The sequence below is a fragment of the Castanea sativa genome, chromosome 1, assembly GCF_040712315.1.
Source record: "Castanea sativa cultivar Marrone di Chiusa Pesio chromosome 1, ASM4071231v1".
In the NCBI taxonomy this organism is placed as follows: domain Eukaryota; kingdom Viridiplantae; phylum Streptophyta; class Magnoliopsida; order Fagales; family Fagaceae; genus Castanea; species Castanea sativa.
This window is the reverse complement of record NC_134013.1, coordinates 73,280,303-73,300,282: the sequence shown is the minus strand read 5'-3', so window position 1 is coordinate 73,300,282 and position 19,980 is coordinate 73,280,303.

Below are 19,980 nucleotides of genomic sequence, written 5' to 3'. Positions count from 1 at the left end.
GAGAAGGACCTCCATCGGACCATCACTGATCTCACTCTAACATCAGATTTGAATCTTCTAACACCATTGGGTCAAGATGACGAGGAGTACCTCCGATAGACGTGGCAAAATGGGCGGGTTGGGTCGGATCAATCGGGTTTGCGGGTCAATAGGGTCACAAATCATTTTTAAACGGGTCAATTAGGTTGCAAATTAGGTCGGGTTGACCCGAATTTTTCAAATAAGCTTTTTTTTTTTCAATTAAAAAACAATGACAACCTGTTTAGAGAGAATGAATAAAATGAATTTGCACTTAATGCCACTTGTTAATATCCTTTCAAATATGACAGTTTTGAGCATGACAAAAATTATTTATAATCATAAATTCATGATGAAAAAAGTCTTCAATGTTAATAGTTCACTGTCAAAATGCATATAATTACAAGTTTACAACTTCAAAAAGAGATAGATCTTAAAACAAACAAGTTTACATCACTAATAATATCATTCCCACAAAAAAAAAAAAACAAAAAAAAAACTAAGAAAGATTGTTCTGAATATATGCCGAGAAAGAGAAAGATTGTTCTGTAGAGCAGTGGAGTGTGGAGCATCCGAGCATTTATGCCGAGAAAGAGAAAGATTGTTCTGAATATTTAAGAACTGAAAGAACTAAGAAGAGAAGATTAAAAAAAAAAAAAAAGAGTAGAGGCACAGTCACACAGAGAGAAAAGAGTAGAGGGCAGAGATGGAGAAAAGCTGAAAGGGTAGAGGCAGAGGCGCAAGCTTTGTGTGAAATTGAAAAAGTGTGAAATGTGCGAAAGTGTGAAAAGAAGGGCAGAGTCGCAAGAGACAAGAGTAGAGAACCACATTTCAGGGTTTCACGTTTGTGCCTTTGGCTTTGGAGTACAGCTAGTCTGTTTTTTTTTCTTTTTCTTTTTTTTTGAGATTGGGAAAACTGAGAAAGGTTGCTTCGTTTGGACTTTGGAGTACAGCTAGTTAGCTAGTAATTGAATGAGATTTTTTTTAATGATTGTCTTTTGTGTTGTCTTGTCTCATTCTCTCATGTCTGCGAAACTTTATTGGTTGTGAAACTATTGTCGTGTCTTGTCTGTTGTCTATATCTATAATTTATTGATTATTGATTTTGGTGCTTTGTGGTTTATGCACCTAGTATCAGGATGTAGTCTAAATATTTTTTAATAGGTCGGGTCAAGGGTTATCCGGGTTAGGTCGAGTTGACCTGCAAAAAAATCGGGTCGGATCATGGGTTAACCCGTTTTTGCTTCGGGTCAAAAAAATCGAGTTCGAGTCAAGTATTTTTCTGATAGGGTCGAGTCGAGTAAGAAAATTCTGACCCATTTTACCATGTCTAACCTTTGATGCATCCATGTAACTTCAATTCTAATTTGGTTTTGGGGCTACAGAGTGAGAGAGGAGTTGGTCTTGGGTAAAATTGAGAAAAATTAACTCTTAATGCTTTTCAATTGGCAGGTAAGAGGATGAATGAGAAATTTGAGAGAGTGGGTTATTTGAAGATGCGTGTGCGTGAAGGAAAATGGAGAAATGTAGAAGAAGAAAGAAAGAAGATAAAGGTGTGGAGGAAAGCAGATAAAGGAGATGAAGAAAGTGGATATTTGAGAAGAAATTGGTGGATGAGAAAACAAGAGGAAAAAAAATTAAAAAAAAAGAAAAGAAAACAAAGGGTCATACGTGGGTGGGTGTTGGGTAAGGGTATAAAAAAAACCTTTTATTTAATAAAAAAATATAATTGAATATAATGATTGATGGGACTCTGACAGATATATGTTTCATGGTGTTACCAATGCTAAGATATAATTAAGTATAAAAGGCCTGATTAAAAAAAATTTTTAAAAAAAAAGAAAAAAAAATTATGAAAGAAACTATAATCCCTTATATCATATTATATATAATAAAAGTTGCACTTAGACGCGGTGGTTGCGCCAAGTGACTTCACGAAATTGTAAATTTTTTAAATTTCTAGATTTTAAGAAATAATATATATAATTTTTCTTCTCCTATAATTTCTAAATGGATAAAAATATTAAAGAATTAAATAAAAGTTGCTTCACATGATACAAATCTTAATGTGAATATAGTTGAATTACACTTGCTGTGCTTAATATGTCTCCGTGCAGTTTCCTTTAAGGATTATGTATTCAAATTGAAAAAAGATTATATTAACGTTAGAATTTTTGTTTAAGGTTGCAATGTACCAGACATTTGCATCTATGGATTGAGCTTTGAGATGTTTGTTTCCCAGAAAAACAATGCATATGGTCTTAATTTGCAATTAATGCTTCTAAAAAAGAACATTTGTAATTAATGCGGTGATAGATCATAATGTGGTGATATGGGGTACTACAACGGGGTGGCAATTCGTGTTTGCGGGTCGAGTTCTAGTCGTGTTGAGCCATGAGTATTTGGCTATATAGGTTGACCCGAATCCAACCTGTTTAGTAAACTTGCTAGGAATCCTCAACTTCAAACACAACCTATTTATTAAACAGGTCAACCTAACACGACATATTCAATTCGTTTAATTAACAAGCCATGTAAAGGTCAATACAAATCACCCATTTAATAATCTATTTGATTAACAGGTCATACCTAACATATATAATTTTTATCAATTCTCGTATATCTAAAATTAAAATACAATTATAACTACAAATATAGTAATAAACACATAAAAACAAACCATTAATGAAGCAATAATATCAAAATAAATAATAACTTTATAAGCTAAACGGGTCAGATAGGTTCGCATGTGGAACAAAAACACGACCCGTTTATTAAACTGGTTAGCTGTGTCAATCTGAATATGACCCAAACCCGTTTAATCTCAACCAATGACCTGTTTATAAATGGATTAATCGTGTCGGGTTCGCAAGTCATGTCAGATTTTGCCACCACTACTACTGTTTAGTGCTTATATGCTCAGATGTAACAAGTTTGGTAACAATCATATATATATATATATATATATATATAGATAAACTGTAAGATTGAATTTATTCAATCATGTGTTGGCTTTATCCCGTGCCAAATTTGCTTGTAATTTAGCAATTAGATACCTTGTATTTAGGTGGGAATCATGTAAGGGTTGTGTGTGTGAGAGCGTGAAAAAAGCTCAAGGTGTGTGCACTTAAAAGAGTCTTGCGACTGGCAAGTCGCCAAAGTGGCACACATGTAAATCATGCAAGGAGCTGAAGGGCCACGACAGTTGGAGCACTATAGGACAAAAAGTACAGTCTGGCCTGATAGTTATCTCACGACTTAGACTCGCGACTAGTTCCAGTCGCGAGGCCGAGTTGCCAGAATGTCCTGTTTGGATGAAAAATGTCTTTTCACATTCCTCACGTACCCTACTATAAATACTCTTATACCCACAAAATGTAGAGAGCTTTCAGAGAGAATTTGAGAAAGAAACCCTAGAGAAAACCAAAATTGACTCATCCACAATCTTAGACATATGATTCTCCAAATTTCTCTACTCTCACCCTCTCCATTGACATACCCTTGAGAGGTTCATTTGCCAAATCCTTATCTCACCATACCTATATCAGTGATGAGGTATTTTAGGGCTTGGGAAGAAGTTCAGAGAGGACCAATTCGTTTGGAATGGGCTTATTGCGAGATTCGGTAAGCTAGAGAAGATAAGGTTCGGCGTAACCCTGTTAGAGCAAGAAGCTTGGAGGGCTTAAGTGCATCAGGTAGTTTAGGCTTGGAGGGTTTATTACTATTCATGTATCCCAACTTTATTCTTTAGTGGATTATTTGACTGCTTGGAGGACGGCGGAGAGGTTTTTTGCTGAGTACTTCAGTTTCCTCTTCGATAACACATCGCCATGTTATCTTTGTGTTTGCATCTCTCTTCCTTACTCTTTACCTTTTAATTATTACTATGTTTGTGATTAATTTTGGTTCACAATGTTTTACCAATTTGGGTTTAGCTTATATTCAGCATTTCGCACATATAGTGTTTGTGTATAAACTTGTATTGATAATTTTAATATTAGAGGTCTAAACATTCATTGGTGTTTTTTACACTAATTGAACATTCATAAACAACATAAGGTTAAAAATAAACTAATATTACAATCAAAGATTGACTCATTAGAAGCATAATAAAACAACCTTAGAATTAGAATATACTCTCTAAGCATGTGTTTGGATGAAGTGTTAGGACATATGTGAATCGTGGTAGGACAAATGTGAATCTTGTTAGGAACATATGTCATGTAGAATTGGCTAATCCCTTGACAAAATGCACTTTACTTGTAATTGGGTAAATCTAGGATGTGTTTAATATTTCAAGGAACAAGAGTTCAAGTCCAAGTATTGAAGCCATGCAAATCTGTTCAAGAAACAAGTAAAGAAGTCCTGGATTTCAAAGCTTGACAACGAGCTCAAAAAATATCATCTATCGAGGTTTAAAAGGCTGCTTTAGCCCGATGCTTGACAGCTGCTCGATAGATACCCTATCTATCGAGAATTATGAAATCAATTTTTCAAATCTGATTTCAATCCAATCCGTGTGTACATGTTTAGGCTTTCTTTTCTCACAACCCTAAACATATATAAGGATTATTTTAAGGGCTGTCAAAGGTTGTGCGAGCATGAAGCAAAGTTTTGTTTGTGCAAATTGTAACCAAAGACAGAATTCGCCCTAGTTCATCTTTCTCTTGAAGAAGCTGCTTCTTTTGTACGCCGTTGAGTTTTGTGACCAAGAAGCTTCTTGATATTCATCGTGTTGATGAATTGATGAACTTTGCAACCAACATCTTTCTTAAGTTGGTAATTAAGTCACGTACTAGGATCCATGCATCGATTGATTAGTCACGTACTGGGAGTTGTGCATTGAAAATGAGAGATTGTCACTACAAAATAAGTCCAATTGTGTATTGAGGTAAAGGTTCAACTATAGATTGGTATAAGATACTGGGATTCATTTACTTGTAATTGCTTGTTGTGATAAGAGTGAATTCTCAAGAGTGGTAACCTTAAATTCACCCAGTGGGGGTTTGCCTCGATGGTTTTCCCCATTCATATACAAACCACCTGTTTCAAATTTATTTTTTGCTGCATATTTTCTCAGTTAGTGATTTGTTTGTGCTATCATGCATTTTGCATATTGATTGAATTAATTAATTAACCTGGCTAAATCAATTGGTTAATTTATCACAAGAGGTCAATACATTCTTGGCCTATCAAGTGGTATCAGAGCAGACACACTCTAATTAGGGTTGATCTTTGCTGTGTGATCCATTGACCCCTGTTGTCATGGTTGTCATTGGCAAGAAAGATCTTTTATTTCAAATACATCTTGTTTTTCTAATCTTTATAAGATTGAGTGTCTCAGAAAATGCAAGTCTAAAAGTTATTTGAAAGCTATCATGATGATGATTGAAAAAGATCTTAACATCACAAAGTAGAAACTAAACTACCTCAGAATGAAAACGTGCAAAGGAGTTATTCATAATGAACTGCTTCAGTTTCAAAGAAATGATGTCTAGACTCTAGTACCTAGACCGAAGGGTGAGCACATCATTAGCATAAAGTAGATTTTTCATAATAAGATTGATGAGGCGGGTAACGTGATCTGCAACAAGGCTCGTTTTGTGGCTCAAGGATACTCTCAAATGGAAGGAATGGACTATGAGGAGACATTTGCTCCAGTAGCCTGTATAGAGTCCATCAAGATTCTCCTAGCCCTAGCATGCCATTTGAAGTTCAAGTTTTACCAAATGGATGTCAAGATTGCCTTCTTAAATGGGTTCCTTAAAGAAGATGTCGAAGTAGCTCAACCAAAGGATTCATAGATCCCCACTTTTCGGATCATGTGTTGTACCTCAAGAAGGCACTCTATAGTTTGAAGCCAGCCCTTAGAGCTTGGTATGATCAGCTCACACAATACTTGGTGTCACATGGATTCACAAGAGGAAAAGCTGATCAAACTCTCTTCATCAAAAGGGAAGACGGTGATGTGTTGGGAAAAAAGTGTTATTCCGTCTCTCTATAGAAGCATGATAGGTAGTCTTCTTTACCTTGTTGCTAGTAGACCTGACATTAGTTACAGTGTGGAAGTGTGTGATAGATATCAGGCTAATCCCAAAGAGTCCTATATGACTGCTTTGAAAAGAATCATAAAGTATGTCAAAACCACTACCAACTTTGGTGTGTGGTATAGCAAGGACACAAATGATGTGTTAGTTGGGTATTCGGATGCTGACTGGGCTGGGAATGCTGATGATAGAAAGAGTACTTCGGGGGGTTGTTTTTATGTGGGTAATAATCTTGTCTCTTGGATGAGCAAAAAGGAGAATCCATCTCATTATCCACTGCAGAGGTTGAATACATCGCTGTCGGTAACTGTTGCACCCAACTTCTATGGATGCAAAAACTCCTCTTTGATTATGGTATTTGTCAAGAACATCTCACTATCTATTGTGACAATACCAAGTCATCAATATCTCTAAAAATCCTGTTCAACATTCTCAAACTAAACACATAGAGATTCGACATCACTTCATTCGTTAGCTTGTTGAAAATGGTACACTTACTTTTGAGTTCAATCACATTAATGATCAGAAGGCTGATTTGTTCACCAAACCTCTTGATAGCAAATGGTTTGAATTCCTTCATCAAAACATCAGTATTATCTCCATAGATTGATCTCCTCTTCTCCTCCTCATTCCTCATGCATTTGCATTTAGTTTCATGCTTTGCTTTATTTAACATGTTTTTGTTTGTTTTTTTTCAGTTTTGCTTTATTTTTTTTCATAAAATAAAAAATTTTGAAAAATCAGAAAAATACAAAAACATTGTGTGTTTGTGTACATTGGTACTTGTGTACCTTGAATGGCCATTGAAACAAAGTTTTCTAAATTTTGTATCATTTGTAGCTTAGATGAGTATCTCTATGCACAACTAAGCAAATGAGCTTTATTGCTCGTGTTTGTAATGAGTAAGATTAAATAATCTCTTATACTTAACACTCGTATCACTCTTTTTGAAGGATAGAACTAGAAAATCCTAAGAGAAAGGCATAAATAACTATCTCACCACTGTTACCCGCCAATCATGAAATGATCACATTTGTATACTTCAGTATAGCAAAAGTGCAATGTCAAAAGCTAAACATAATTGGGTATTTCTTTTCACTCTCTTATATGCCCATGCATGATATGCACAAAAGAAAATATGCAAAGAAAAATAAAAGCAAAAAGAATCAATAAGCTTTATGTATGATTGCAAGCATATCTTCTAGGAGATGTGGGAGTTATAGGATATACCTTGAAAGTGATAGTCCCCATCAAGCATTATGATCGTATGTGAGTTAAATTGATTTGCTCATATCTCAAATTATCATAACATGTAGACACTTATGCAATCTTGCGATGTTTTTCACACACAACACACAATATTCTTTATTACTTTTGATACATGTGTAGGTACAATGTGATTTGGGCATCACAAGGGATACATGTGTTAATGTATACTCACTAAACTGTTGTGACTTGTTTTTGAAATATAAAATTGGTTAGACTTGTTTAATGTATGTGTGTGTGTGTTTTGGATCTAAATGCTTGTCATTTTTCTTATTGAGAGATGTTTTTGAGAGCTTAAAATGTTTTTTGGACCTTTCGTTGAGTAGCATGCTTGATTGCGCTCATTTATGTGTTTTTCTCTTTTTTGAAAAACTGTTTTAAGCAATCTCGACAGCTTCTTGATACCTCTCAACAGCTAGGCTATCTATCGAGCTCTTGATCTTCCTTTCTCGGCAACTGCTATTGCAATTTCGATTTATCGAAGTGTTTGAGAATTTATCTCAATAGCTTCTCAATAGCTTCTTGATCCATCAAGAACGTATTTGTCTCCTCGATAGCTTCTTAATCCATCGAGGTTCTTTTGCTGTGGACACCTCTCGATAGCTCCTCGATAGCTCTATCCATCGAGTTTTAAATTTCGACACCTCTCGATTCTTATCCATCCATCGAGAATCTTGGACTTCTATATAAAGGTTCAGCGCGAATTCTCACTCATTTTTCTCGATTTCTCTCGCCTCTTTCTAACTTCTCACCTTCCCAAACACTTTCATCTCACTCTAAACCTCATTCCCACTCAATCTTCGTCCTTAAGGTCAATTTTTTTCCTCTGGTATGATCTCATTTCCCTCATCTTATCATGCATTTCATTTTTTTTTACCTAACTTTTGGGGTTTATGAAAGATTTTGGGATTTTTCAAACTTAATGAGGTTTTTGCAATATTTTTGGGATTGGTTTTGTTCAAATGATCTTAAAATGATCATGCATTGCATCAAATTGCATTTTAACAATGTTTCATGCATATTAGATGTGTGTTTGCTTTGTTGCAATGATGTGTGCTAGTAGGTTTGGATTGGGCCAAGCCCATAATGCTTTTATTGTTGCATGTCACATGCTCATGCATTTTTCATGCATACGTACCTTCCATTTTCTATTTTTTGATATTAATTGTGTTGGTTCTTTTCTGCTTCTCCCTCTCTCTCTTTCTCTCTCTCTCTCTCTCATTCCTTCAATCTGCATCATGGCACCCTAAACGTAAGTCCACTCTGTCCAAGAATCCTCTTCATTTTGGGGCATCTTCTTCTCATTCTACCCCTTCTCATCTTCGATTCCATGATGAGGAAGCCTGTAAGGACTTCTTTGAGAACTTTTCTCGACAAGAAATTCATTTAGAACGCCAAGTTGTCTTATCGGATTTTTCCGATGCTGACTTTCCCACTGTCATCTACAATAGGGGTTGGGAGTCATTCTGTGACATCCTAGTCACTTGTCCTTCCATGATCATATATGAGTTTTACTCTAATATGCACGAATTTGATTATTCAGTACCTCACTTTATCACTCACGTTCAAGGTACGCGCATTGTGGTCACTCCAGATCTTATATTCGAGGTGTTCCACATCCCAAGGGTAGCACATCCTGTCTACCCCAACTGTGATTGTCTTAGAACTGTGTCCAAAGATGAGCTTATGTCTCTGTTTTGTAAGACTCCTTCTTCTTGGGGTGGTCATCAGAACACCCGTTGCTCGGTCTTTGCTAAAGGTCTGAGGTTCCTTAACATGGTGATGACATTTGTTCTCCATCCATTGTCTCACTATAACTCTATCACAGAGCCTCATGCTCAATTTTTGTTATCTCTCTTAGAGAACCTCACTATAGACTTCCCTTCTCACTTTATTCTCTCCCTCATAGATGTATATAGGGATACAATGACCCATGATAAGCTTATCTTTCCTTCCGCTATCATGAAGATCCTTTGCCACTTTTCTGTCTCCTTTCCCGTGCCAGATCCTTTCTTTGTCATGTGTGTCATTGATGAGGTGACTGTTAGACAGAGTGAAGCCTAGCTTCGACCAAAGTGTCCACGGACTGAGACAGCGACTCCTCCAGCTTCTTCAGCTCCATCCACATCCGTTCCTTCTTCTTCCGCGGATGGTGTGACGCTCGAGGCAATTATGGCATAGCTTCAGCGCATGGATGCTCACCTTGACACTCTCAGCGATGAGTTGTGTTAGGCAAACACCCGTGTGGGTCATATTGCATGACAACAGGCTCGCCTTGGTGGCTTCTTAGAGTCTCCCACTCCTTCTCCGGAGACTTCTAAGGATGAGGACGATGGTGGTGACTCCAATAGTGATGAGGATGATGGTGCTAGCTCTTATGGTGACGAGGAGATGACTGCTTCTCAGTGACTTACCCTTTGTCATTCGTGACAAAAAATGGGGAGTAGTTTTGGGTATAACAGTAGTCATGTACTTAAAGGGGGAGTTAGTATATGAGATTTTTGTTAGGAGGAATGTCTATACTTATTGAGGGATGTAGTGAGTACCTATGTATTTTTTCTTTTCTATCTTTTATAGATACATTATTCTTACATTGTGATAGCAAACCTTATATTTAGTTTGATATATATATATATATTTTGAGGTTGTTATTACTTTCTTTCACCTATCTCTTCATGTGTTGTTTTTTTTCTCTCTTTATGCACATGCTTCTTATTACTTCTATGCAATCTTTTATTTCTGTTTCACACTAAGATTCCGTGATGAGTTTTGTTTAAAGTGTTTCAAAAATACAGGTTGTCAAAGTCTCTCTTGCCATGAACTCTCTTCTTGCAAAGTTTTTTAAGAGTTTGTGTTATGATAGATTTTATTGTATTCAACAAGTGAGTATGAGTTGAGTGATTTATGACTTCTCTCATATGTTCATTTGTTTGTTATGGTTTTGTAACGGATTGCCAAAGGGGGAGATTGTTAGGACATATGTGAATCATGTTAGGAACATATGTCATGTTGAATTGACAAATCCCTTGACAAAACGCACTTTACTTGTAATTGGGTAGATCTAGAATGTGTTTAATACTTCAAGGAACAAGAGTTCAAGTCCAAGTATTGAAGCCATGCAAACCTGTCCAAGAAACAAGTGACGAAGTGCTGGATTTTAAAGCTTGACAGATAGCATCTATCGAGATTTAAAAGGCCACTTTAGCCCCATGCTTGACAGCTGCACGATAGATACTTTATCTATCGAGATTTATGAAAATCAATTTTTCAGATCTAATTTCACTCCAATCCGCGTGTATGTTTAGGCTTTCTTTTCTCACAACCCTAAACATATATAAGGATTATTTTAAGAACCGTCAAAGGTTGCGTGAGTGTAAAGCAAAGTTTTGTTCATGCAAATTGTGACCGGAGGCAGAATTTGCTCTAGTTCATATTTCTCTTGAAGAAGCTACTGCATTTATACGCCACTGGGTTTTGTGACCAAGAAGCTTCTTGATCTTCATCGTGTTAATGAACTGAAGAACTTTGTAGCCAACATCTTTCTCAAGTTGGTGATTAAGTCGTGTATTAGGATCCGCGCATCAATTGGTTAGTCACGTACTGGGAGTCGTGCATTGAAAAAGAGAGATTATAACTACAGATCAAGTCCAATTGTGTATTGGGGTAAGGGTTCAACTGTAGGTTGGTATAAGGTACTAGAATTCCTTTACTTGTAACCGCTTGTTGTGATAATAGTGAATTCTCAGAAGTGGTGACCTTAAATTCACTCGGTGAGACTTTGCCTCGGTGGTTTTCCCCATTAGTAAACAAATCATCTGTGTCAAATTTATTTTCTGTTGCATATTTACTTAGTTGGTGATTTGCTTGTGCTACCACGCGTTTTGCATGTTAATTGAATTAATTAATTAACTTGGCTAAATCAATTGGTTAATTTATCACAAGGGGTCAATACATTCTTGGCCTATCATGAAAAAATGGTTAAATACATAAACCAGTAAGTTAAAGAGTTGCCCTATCACATAGCATCAAATTTACATTCAAATAGCACATAAAACCAATAAAAGCAGCACATGTTATTTCATAAGTAATCAAGTAAGAGACTAAAAGAGCTGCAATAGTAAAGAACCAAAAATAATGGAATTCCATTGAGTTGAACATGTAGTGTCTCATTAAAGTATAAAAGATGAAACAATATTGGAAAAAATTAATGAAGCAAAAATTATCACATTACACTCTTATATGAGTAAATGCCACTATATTTATTTATTTTTATAGGTAAAAGTAATTTTATTGACATGAGACTACTGCATGAAAATAGAAGCAAACTAACTTAAAGAATTACAAATAGAAAAATATCTACATATGGATCGACTCTATGAAGGAATGAATAGATTTACTATTTGTGAGACCCGATACAAAAGACCACAAATAAAGAGAACTAATGAAGGATGGTGGCAACTGAGTTGATGTGCACTCTACATCTTCAAAAGTGCACTGATTTCTTTCCCTCCATATAATCCAGTCTACCATAAACATAAAGGAGTAATATTCCAAATTTCCGAATTAGGTCCCCTGCTTCGCCACACACATAATAACCAAGAACCTTTTTCTGGTAATACCCTCTGAATCCCAAACATCCTAAATATCTAAACCCCACAACTCAAATGCCACTGGATTTATGCCGAAGTAATTCACGTGAGCTAGCTCTTTGATCTAGATATGATGTGAGGTTGGGCACGAATTCTTAAGTCAAAAATATAAATGCTGAAGTTTTAAATATTTGAAGTTTCATTTAGATATTTTTTTTCAAAATCCACTAATTTATACACTGTAAAAGCAAAGCAAAGCCAAGCCAAGCAAAGCAAAGCAAAAGGGTATCAAACGAAACAATTGATAAAGCTACGTCAAATCAACAATGAGGAGAGAGAGAGAGTTTTTTTTTTTTTGGATCCAGTTAGTTTAGAATCTTACGTCATGATACCAAGCAAATCATTATTGGGTATTAAAGACAACTGTATCCGGTAAATATGAAGCTAGATATTCAGAGAATGAAAAGACAGAAAATTGAAAAGAAGTTGAGAAAGAAAGGGTCTAAAAAAGAGAAACCAAAAAGAGAGAAAAAAAAGTCTCATATTAACTGAATCATTAATCTGAAACTACGTTTTTGGCTACCTTATTAAATACCATGAGAGATTGATGCATAGTTAAAGCTAACATGATTTTTTTTCTTTAATCATATAGTCGAGTTTTCCTTGATTTTCTCATTACCCAAACAGCACCAAATCAAAATCCAAAAACTTTCTAACAAATTTAGGCCGAAATCTCATATTTAATATGACTTACAAAGAAAAAAAGATTAGAAACAAGATGTATTAAAAATAAAAATTGAACAGTCTGAAGGGCGATGACTAACCTTAGAGAGTAACCTGAGCAATTTATAGCAGTGGAAGAAGATCTTTTTTTATCACCCATTTCTCTCTCTTGGTCTGATGGACACAGGGTAGGTATTGTGCTTCCTCTCTACCTCCCACCACTCTGTCCACTCTCTCTTCAAGTTTTTCTTTGCTTTTGCTTTTTCTCACGAATAAAAACGCACCATTTTGGCTCACAATAAAGACAAAACTTGTGACTAAACCAAAAGTATTGTAGAGAACACTCAACACTTTTTATATAGTTAGTAGAAGTAGATAAAGCTTGCATAGGATTGTAAGAACATTAATGAAATTAATAAAAGCTTTCAGATATAATTTCAGCCATGTTTGTGGAAGCATGGCTATTAGATGTGGTGAGACATGAGTTGTTATTACTTGAAAACTATATTCCATTCTATGTTATTGAGAAACTATACCACCTTGCCTTTCCCAATAACGCAAGCTCCCCATCTTTCATTCGGCTTGCTTTCAACTTCTTTGAGTCCTTGAACATTCTTGGAAATCCCCCTGATATGGAAATACAGAACTTTGCAGATTTACTTGGGTTCTTTGAACTACCTCCACCCAACCATATTCTACCATATAGATACAACGAAATGATAATTGCAAGGTCAGAGTTGGGCATTCACCTGTGTCAAAGAAAGTACACCCAGAACTATTGATTGATGAAGGTCTGTTAGGTTGCAAGCCAGCTAAGACCCCTAAGGAAAAAAAAAAACTTGAAATTGAGCAAGTTTCAAGGAGAAGTGTTGAAAAATCCAAGTTTTGACTGATTGATAGGTTACTATATCTGACAATCACAAGGCCAGATATTACCTTTGCTGTTCACAGATTTAGTCAATTTATGTGCAAACCTAGATAGCCTCATCTACATGCAGCTAATAGGATCTTATAATACCTAAAGGGTGCTCTTGGACAAGGGTTATTGTTCTCTAGTAAATTAGAGCTTCACCTTAAAGGTTTTGCAGATTCAGATTAGGCATCTTGCCTAAATACCAGGAGGCCAATCACTGGATATTGCATGTTTCTTGGTGATTCAATGATCTCTTGAAAGTCCAAGAAACAACACACAGTTAGTAGATCTTCAGCTGAGGCAAAATATCATTCCATGGCAGTAGCTGTTTGTGAAGTTGTTTGTATGCTTAGTTTCTTGAGAAACATTCAGCTCTAACATCCAAAAGCTGCCCTTTTGTTCAGTGATAGTCAATCTGCTCTCCATTGCAAGATTTGCAGTCAATCCTGTGTTCTATGAAAGAAAAAAACACGTAGAGATTGACTGTCATGTAATTAGAGATAAAGTATTGCAAGGAGTGATTCGTTTATTACAAAATAGAACACAAAGTCAGCTTGTAGACTTACTAAAGCCCTTAGTGCACATCAGTTTCATACTTTGTTATCCATGATGAATATGACCAATATTTATTCCCCTATTCATCTTGAGGGGGAGTGTGAAAGCACTAAGAACAACTCGAAGGAAGCTTCATCTAAACCAAAGAAAGTCAAGAAGAAAGCTATTGCAAAAACAGAGGACAAGAAGGAAACTGTAGTTCCAAAGCTGTAGGTCGTATAGTGTTGTATTCTTTGTAAACTACTTGTAGTATAGGAGTTAGTTGTAAATAGTGGATGACAGCTGTTAGTTCAGTTAGTGAGAAGTATAGGCGGGAAAGTTTGTTAGTTGGTTTTGTTTGTTAGTCTCCAAGTACTAGTATTTATATCTTTGTACACATACACTAATTAATTGAATCAATCATTTTTCCCAAATTAGATTGTGATCATTTTTCCAAAGTACTCTGCAACACAACTGTTTGATGCAGGAGTAAAGTTTAAGTTGGCTTCAAGTAAATGCAAACTAGAATTAAATTTCAAAAATGGAGTGCTCGAAATCCCACCCTTAGTGTGCATTTGGGATGAGCTAGATTTTGCAGCTTATCTACACTTTCAGCTTATTTTTGCTACTATTCATGAGTCCTACTGCACTTTTTGATACTAGTCATGGGCCCACTTTATTATTCAGCTTATTTTTTAACCTATTTTCTACACTTTCAAAAAAAAAATTTAAGTTTAAGCTAAATAAGCTGTTTCCAAACGAACACTTAATATTCCAGGATGATATGAAAGATCTTATTCGAAATGCATTAGAGCAATGTGATTATAGAAGAATAGCGAAAGCTCAAAATAGTGTGAAAACATACGAACTTGTTCAGACCCCAAATTAAAAATTACGGCTAGATTGCTTTTACTCAAACTTAACAAAGTGCAGAACAAAAGTAAATATGCGCAATGAACTGATAACACTACTCTAAGCCATATCTAACCACAATGAACATTAAAAGTAACGCTTAAAGAGTAGGAAAGAGAGATGCAAACACAAGATAACACCAAGATATGTTATTGAAAAGGAAACCGAATAATTCAGCGAAAAACCTCTCTGCGGCCCTCCAAGTTGAAATTGATCCACTAGAGAATAAAGTTGAAGTACACGAATAATAAAGGACCCTCCAAGCCTAATCTACCCCAAGTACGTGAGCCCTCCATGCTCCTGCTACCAATGGACTTCTCGGAGTCATGTCTTCTCTAGCTTTCCGGATCCCGCAACTCAGCCTGATTGCATCCGCCAATAAATGGCTCATTCCAATACTTTCCAACAGTACCAAAACCTCACTTAACACTCAAATTGGATGTGGTAAGTGTTTGGGCTAAGAACCTCTTAAGGATCTAGAGATGGAGAGGTAGGAGTAGAGGAAATGCGTAGATGATTGTGGTATAACAATCTCTAACTCCCAAGTGTATTTGCTAGGATTTTCTCTCTGAAAAGCACTCCTTACAATTTGTGGGTAATGAGGGTATTTATAGTGTGGGTAAAGAATTTGGTAAAACACTTTATCTTTTTGCCAAACAGAGAGTTTCGCAGGTATCTTGCGGATGGCCTTCTCGCGAACTCTTTGCGAACTTGACAGTCTGGCATGACTGTTCAACTTCCAGTCATGTGGTTCACACGTGGCCTTTCACGAGTTACTCTTCTCGCGAGCTTCTCGCGAGCTAGTTGCAAACTGCACTGATTCATCTTTGAAACTTGATTCTTCACCAATCTCTCACACTCATCCTATAAAAGAATGAAGTTTCTAGAAACTAAGAGAATTCTTATTGATTCACAAAATGAAAATATCAAAAGTGTCCAAAATAATTAACCTCTTCTTCTATATATACACAAAAATAGAGGCAGGAAAATAGCTAAATATCCTAACTAACTTCCTGATCTAACTAACTCCTAACTCCACCGTTGCATGTGTGACACCTATGCTTTCCTCTAATAGCTTTATACTTGCATCCATGCACATGATCTCCACGTGCCTTCATTAAGCAATACGCTGTCGTTTTCTAAATAACTTCATTCCTTTCAGCAAAACAACTTCTTGTTGTTTTTCTCTTTATCTACTGATGCTCTCTGTCGTTTGACTTGAGTTCTTGTGTAGCTATGTTAGTTTCAACACTCCCCCTCAAGTCCTGAACCTTAAGTTCTGAGACTTGAATTGAGGATTGTGTCTTTAGTTCCCTTGGAGTAAAAATATCCTTTAAACTCAATTTTCCAGAAAGTCTTGTAAAAGCTAAAAACCCCCCAAGGCCTTGGTGAATATATCTACCACCTGAGAATTAGTAGCTACATGAAATGTTTTAATCATATCCTCCATGATTTTATCTCTCACCAAGTGACAATCTACCTCGATATGTTTTGTTCTTTCATGGAACACTGGATTGGCAGCTATATGCAAAGCTGCTTGGTTGTCACAAAACAACATAGCTAGCCTAGAATGATTTATCTTTAAGTCCTTGAGTAGTTGTAGCACCCAAGTAATCTCACAAGCCACACTTGCCATTGCTCTGTACTCGCCTTTAGCTAAAGACCTTGAAACAATTCCTTGCTTCTTTAATCGACAAGAAATCAATGATTCCCCCAAGAAAATAGCATAGCCAGTTAATGACCTCCTAGTATCAGGGCATCCAGCCCAATGTGCATTACAAAGGGACTTTATGTGCAGATCAGAATTTTTAGGAAAGAAAATACCTCTTCCTGGTGAACCTTTGATGTACGGAAGCACCCTATTGGCAGCAAGCAAATGGGGGTCTCTTAGCTATGATACAAATTGGCTTAGCATATGCATAGCATAGGTAATATCCGACCTTGTCAAGGTGAGATACAAGAGTCTTCCAATTAGTCTTCTAAACTGAGCAGGATTTGCAACTAGTTTTCCTTCATATTTGGATAACCTCAAATTTCGCTCCAAATGAAATATGACAAGTTTTGAACCAAGAAAGCCTGTATACTTCAAAATCTCCAAATCATACTTTCGCTGGTTTAGACTGATACCTGCATCAATTCTAGCCATTTCAAGACCTAAAAAATACCTCAAATATCCAAGGTCTTTCAACCCAAATCTGTCATCAAGCAATTTCTTTAGGTTATTTGATAGGCCAAGAATGTATTGACCCCTTATGATGAATTAACGAATTAATTAGTCAAGTTAATTAATTAATCCAATTAACATGCAAAACACGTGGTAGCATAAACAAATCACCAAATAACTAAATGCAACAGAAATTAAATTTGACACGGGTGATTTATTTACGAATGGGGAAAACCACCAAGGCAAAACCCCACTAGGTGATTTTAAGGTCACCACTCCTGAGAATTCACTATTATCACAACAAACAGTTACAAGTAAAGGAATCCTAGTACCTTATACCAACCTACAGTTGAACACTTACCCCAATACCCAATTGAACTTGTTCTGTAGTGACAATCTTTCATTGTATTGCACGGCTCCCAGTACACAACTTAATCATCAACTTGAGAAGGATGTTGGCTGCAAAGTTCTTTTGTTCATCACACGATAAAGATCATGAAGTTTCTTGGTCACAAAACCCTACGGTGTACAAACACAGCAGCTTCTTCAAGAGAAAGAAGAACAAGGGAAAATATTGTCTTCGGTCACAATTTGCGTGAACAAGACTTTGCTCAATACTTGCGCAACCCTAGACGGCCCTTAAAATAATCCTTATATATGTTTAGGGTTGTGAGAAAAGATAGCCCAAACATACATTCACGGATTGGATGAAAATCAGCTCTAAAAAACTAAACTTCATAAATCTCGACAGATACCCTAGCTGTCGAGCCTCGAGCTATAACAGCTCTTTTAAAGCTCGATAGATACTAACTATCGAGCTAGCTGTTGAGATTTAATGAACAGAACTTCCTTACTTGATTCTTGGACAAATTTGCATGGCTTTAACACTTGAACTTGAAATCTTGTTTCTTGAAGTATTAAACACATCCTAGATCTACCAAATTGCAAGTAAAGTGCGTTTTGTTAAAGGATTAGTCAATACATAAAATGTTGACATATGTTCTTAACATCAATCACATATATCCTAACAATCTCCCCCTTTGACAATCTGTAACAAAACCACAACAAACAAATGAACATATGAAATAAGTCATAAATCACTCAACTCATACTCACTTGTTGAATAGAATAAAATCTATCCTAATACAAACTCTTGAAAAATTTTGCAAGAAGAAAGTTTATGGCAAGAAGACTTTGACAACCTATATTTCTAAAACACTTTAAACAAAACTCATCAAGGCATCTTAATGTGAAACATAAATAAAAGATTGCATACAATAATATAAGAAGCATGTGCCTAAAGAGAAAAAAGAAACAACACATGTAAGGATAGGTGAAAGAACTGCAATAACAACCTCAAATGTATATATATCAACAAGTACAAGGTTTGCTATCACAACATGATCACAAGATCTAAGGTACATGAACAATGTATCTAAAAAAGAAAGAGTAGAAAAAGATATATAAAAAATCCTCACTACATCCCTCAAAATATGAACACTCCCCCTATCACCTAAACTAACCCTCCCCCTATGAGTATGACTACTCTCATATCCAAAACTACTCCCCCTTTTTGTCACGAGTGATAAAGGGTAAGTATATCAAGTAGACATCTCATTAGCACTAGAAGAGCTAGCACCATCATCCTCAACATTAGAAGCATCAGCATCACCATCATCGCCCTCATCCTCAGAAGCCTCTGGAGTAGGAGGAGAAGAACCAACGAAGCCACCCATGACACCCTGTCGTCATGCAATACGACCAACACGGGTGTTCACCTAACACAATTCATCACTGAGAGTGTCGAGGCGAGCATCCATGCGCACAAGCTGTGCCATGATGTCCTCGAGAGTCACACCGCCCGTAGAAGAAAAGGAAGTGAATGTGGATGGAGCTGTAAAAGCTGGAGGAGCCGCTGTCTCAAATGTAGCTGCACCTCGCTCCGTTTAACGGTAGCGGCGTCTATGGAACACATAACATGGAAGTGGTCGGAAACGGGAAAGGGAACAGAAAAATGACATAGAATCCTCGTGATAGCAGAAGGGAAGATAACCTTATCATGGGTCGCCGTATTCCTATACACATCTATGAATGAAAGAATGAAATGAGAAGGGAAGTCTATGGAAAGATCCTCAATAAGGGATAATAAAAACCAAGCACGAGGCTCTGTAATAGAGTTATAATGAGAGAGAGAGGATGCAAAACAAAGGTCATAACCATGTTAATGAACCTAGGACCTTTAGCAAAGGTCGAATAAGAAGTGAACTAACGATCACCCCAATTAGAGGGACGCTCACAAAAAGAGGATATAAGCTCGTCTTTAGACACAGTCTTAAGACGATCACAACCAGGGTAGTCCAGATGCACTACTCTAGGGACATGGAGCACATCGATACAATATCCGGAGTGACCACGATGCGCTTACCTCGAACGCAAGTAGAAAAATGAGGTACTGATTAATCAAATCCATACATGTTGGAGTAGAACTCATGTATAAGCACGGATGGACAAGTGACTGGGACGTCACACAGTGACTCCCAACCCTTACTGTGAATGACAGTGGGTAGGTCAGTGTCAGAGAAGTTCGACAAAATGAATTGGCGTTCCAAATGAATGCCTCGTCTAGAAAATTTCTCCAAAAAGTCCTTGTGGGCTTTATCATCACGGAACCAGATATGAGAGGGGGTAGGATCAGAAAAGGTAGATGCCCCGGAATGAAGAGGATTCTGGGACGGAGTGGATTTGCGTTTAGGTGCCATGATGCAACTAACGTAAGAAGGAGGGAGAGAGAGAGAGAGAGACAATCAGAAAAGC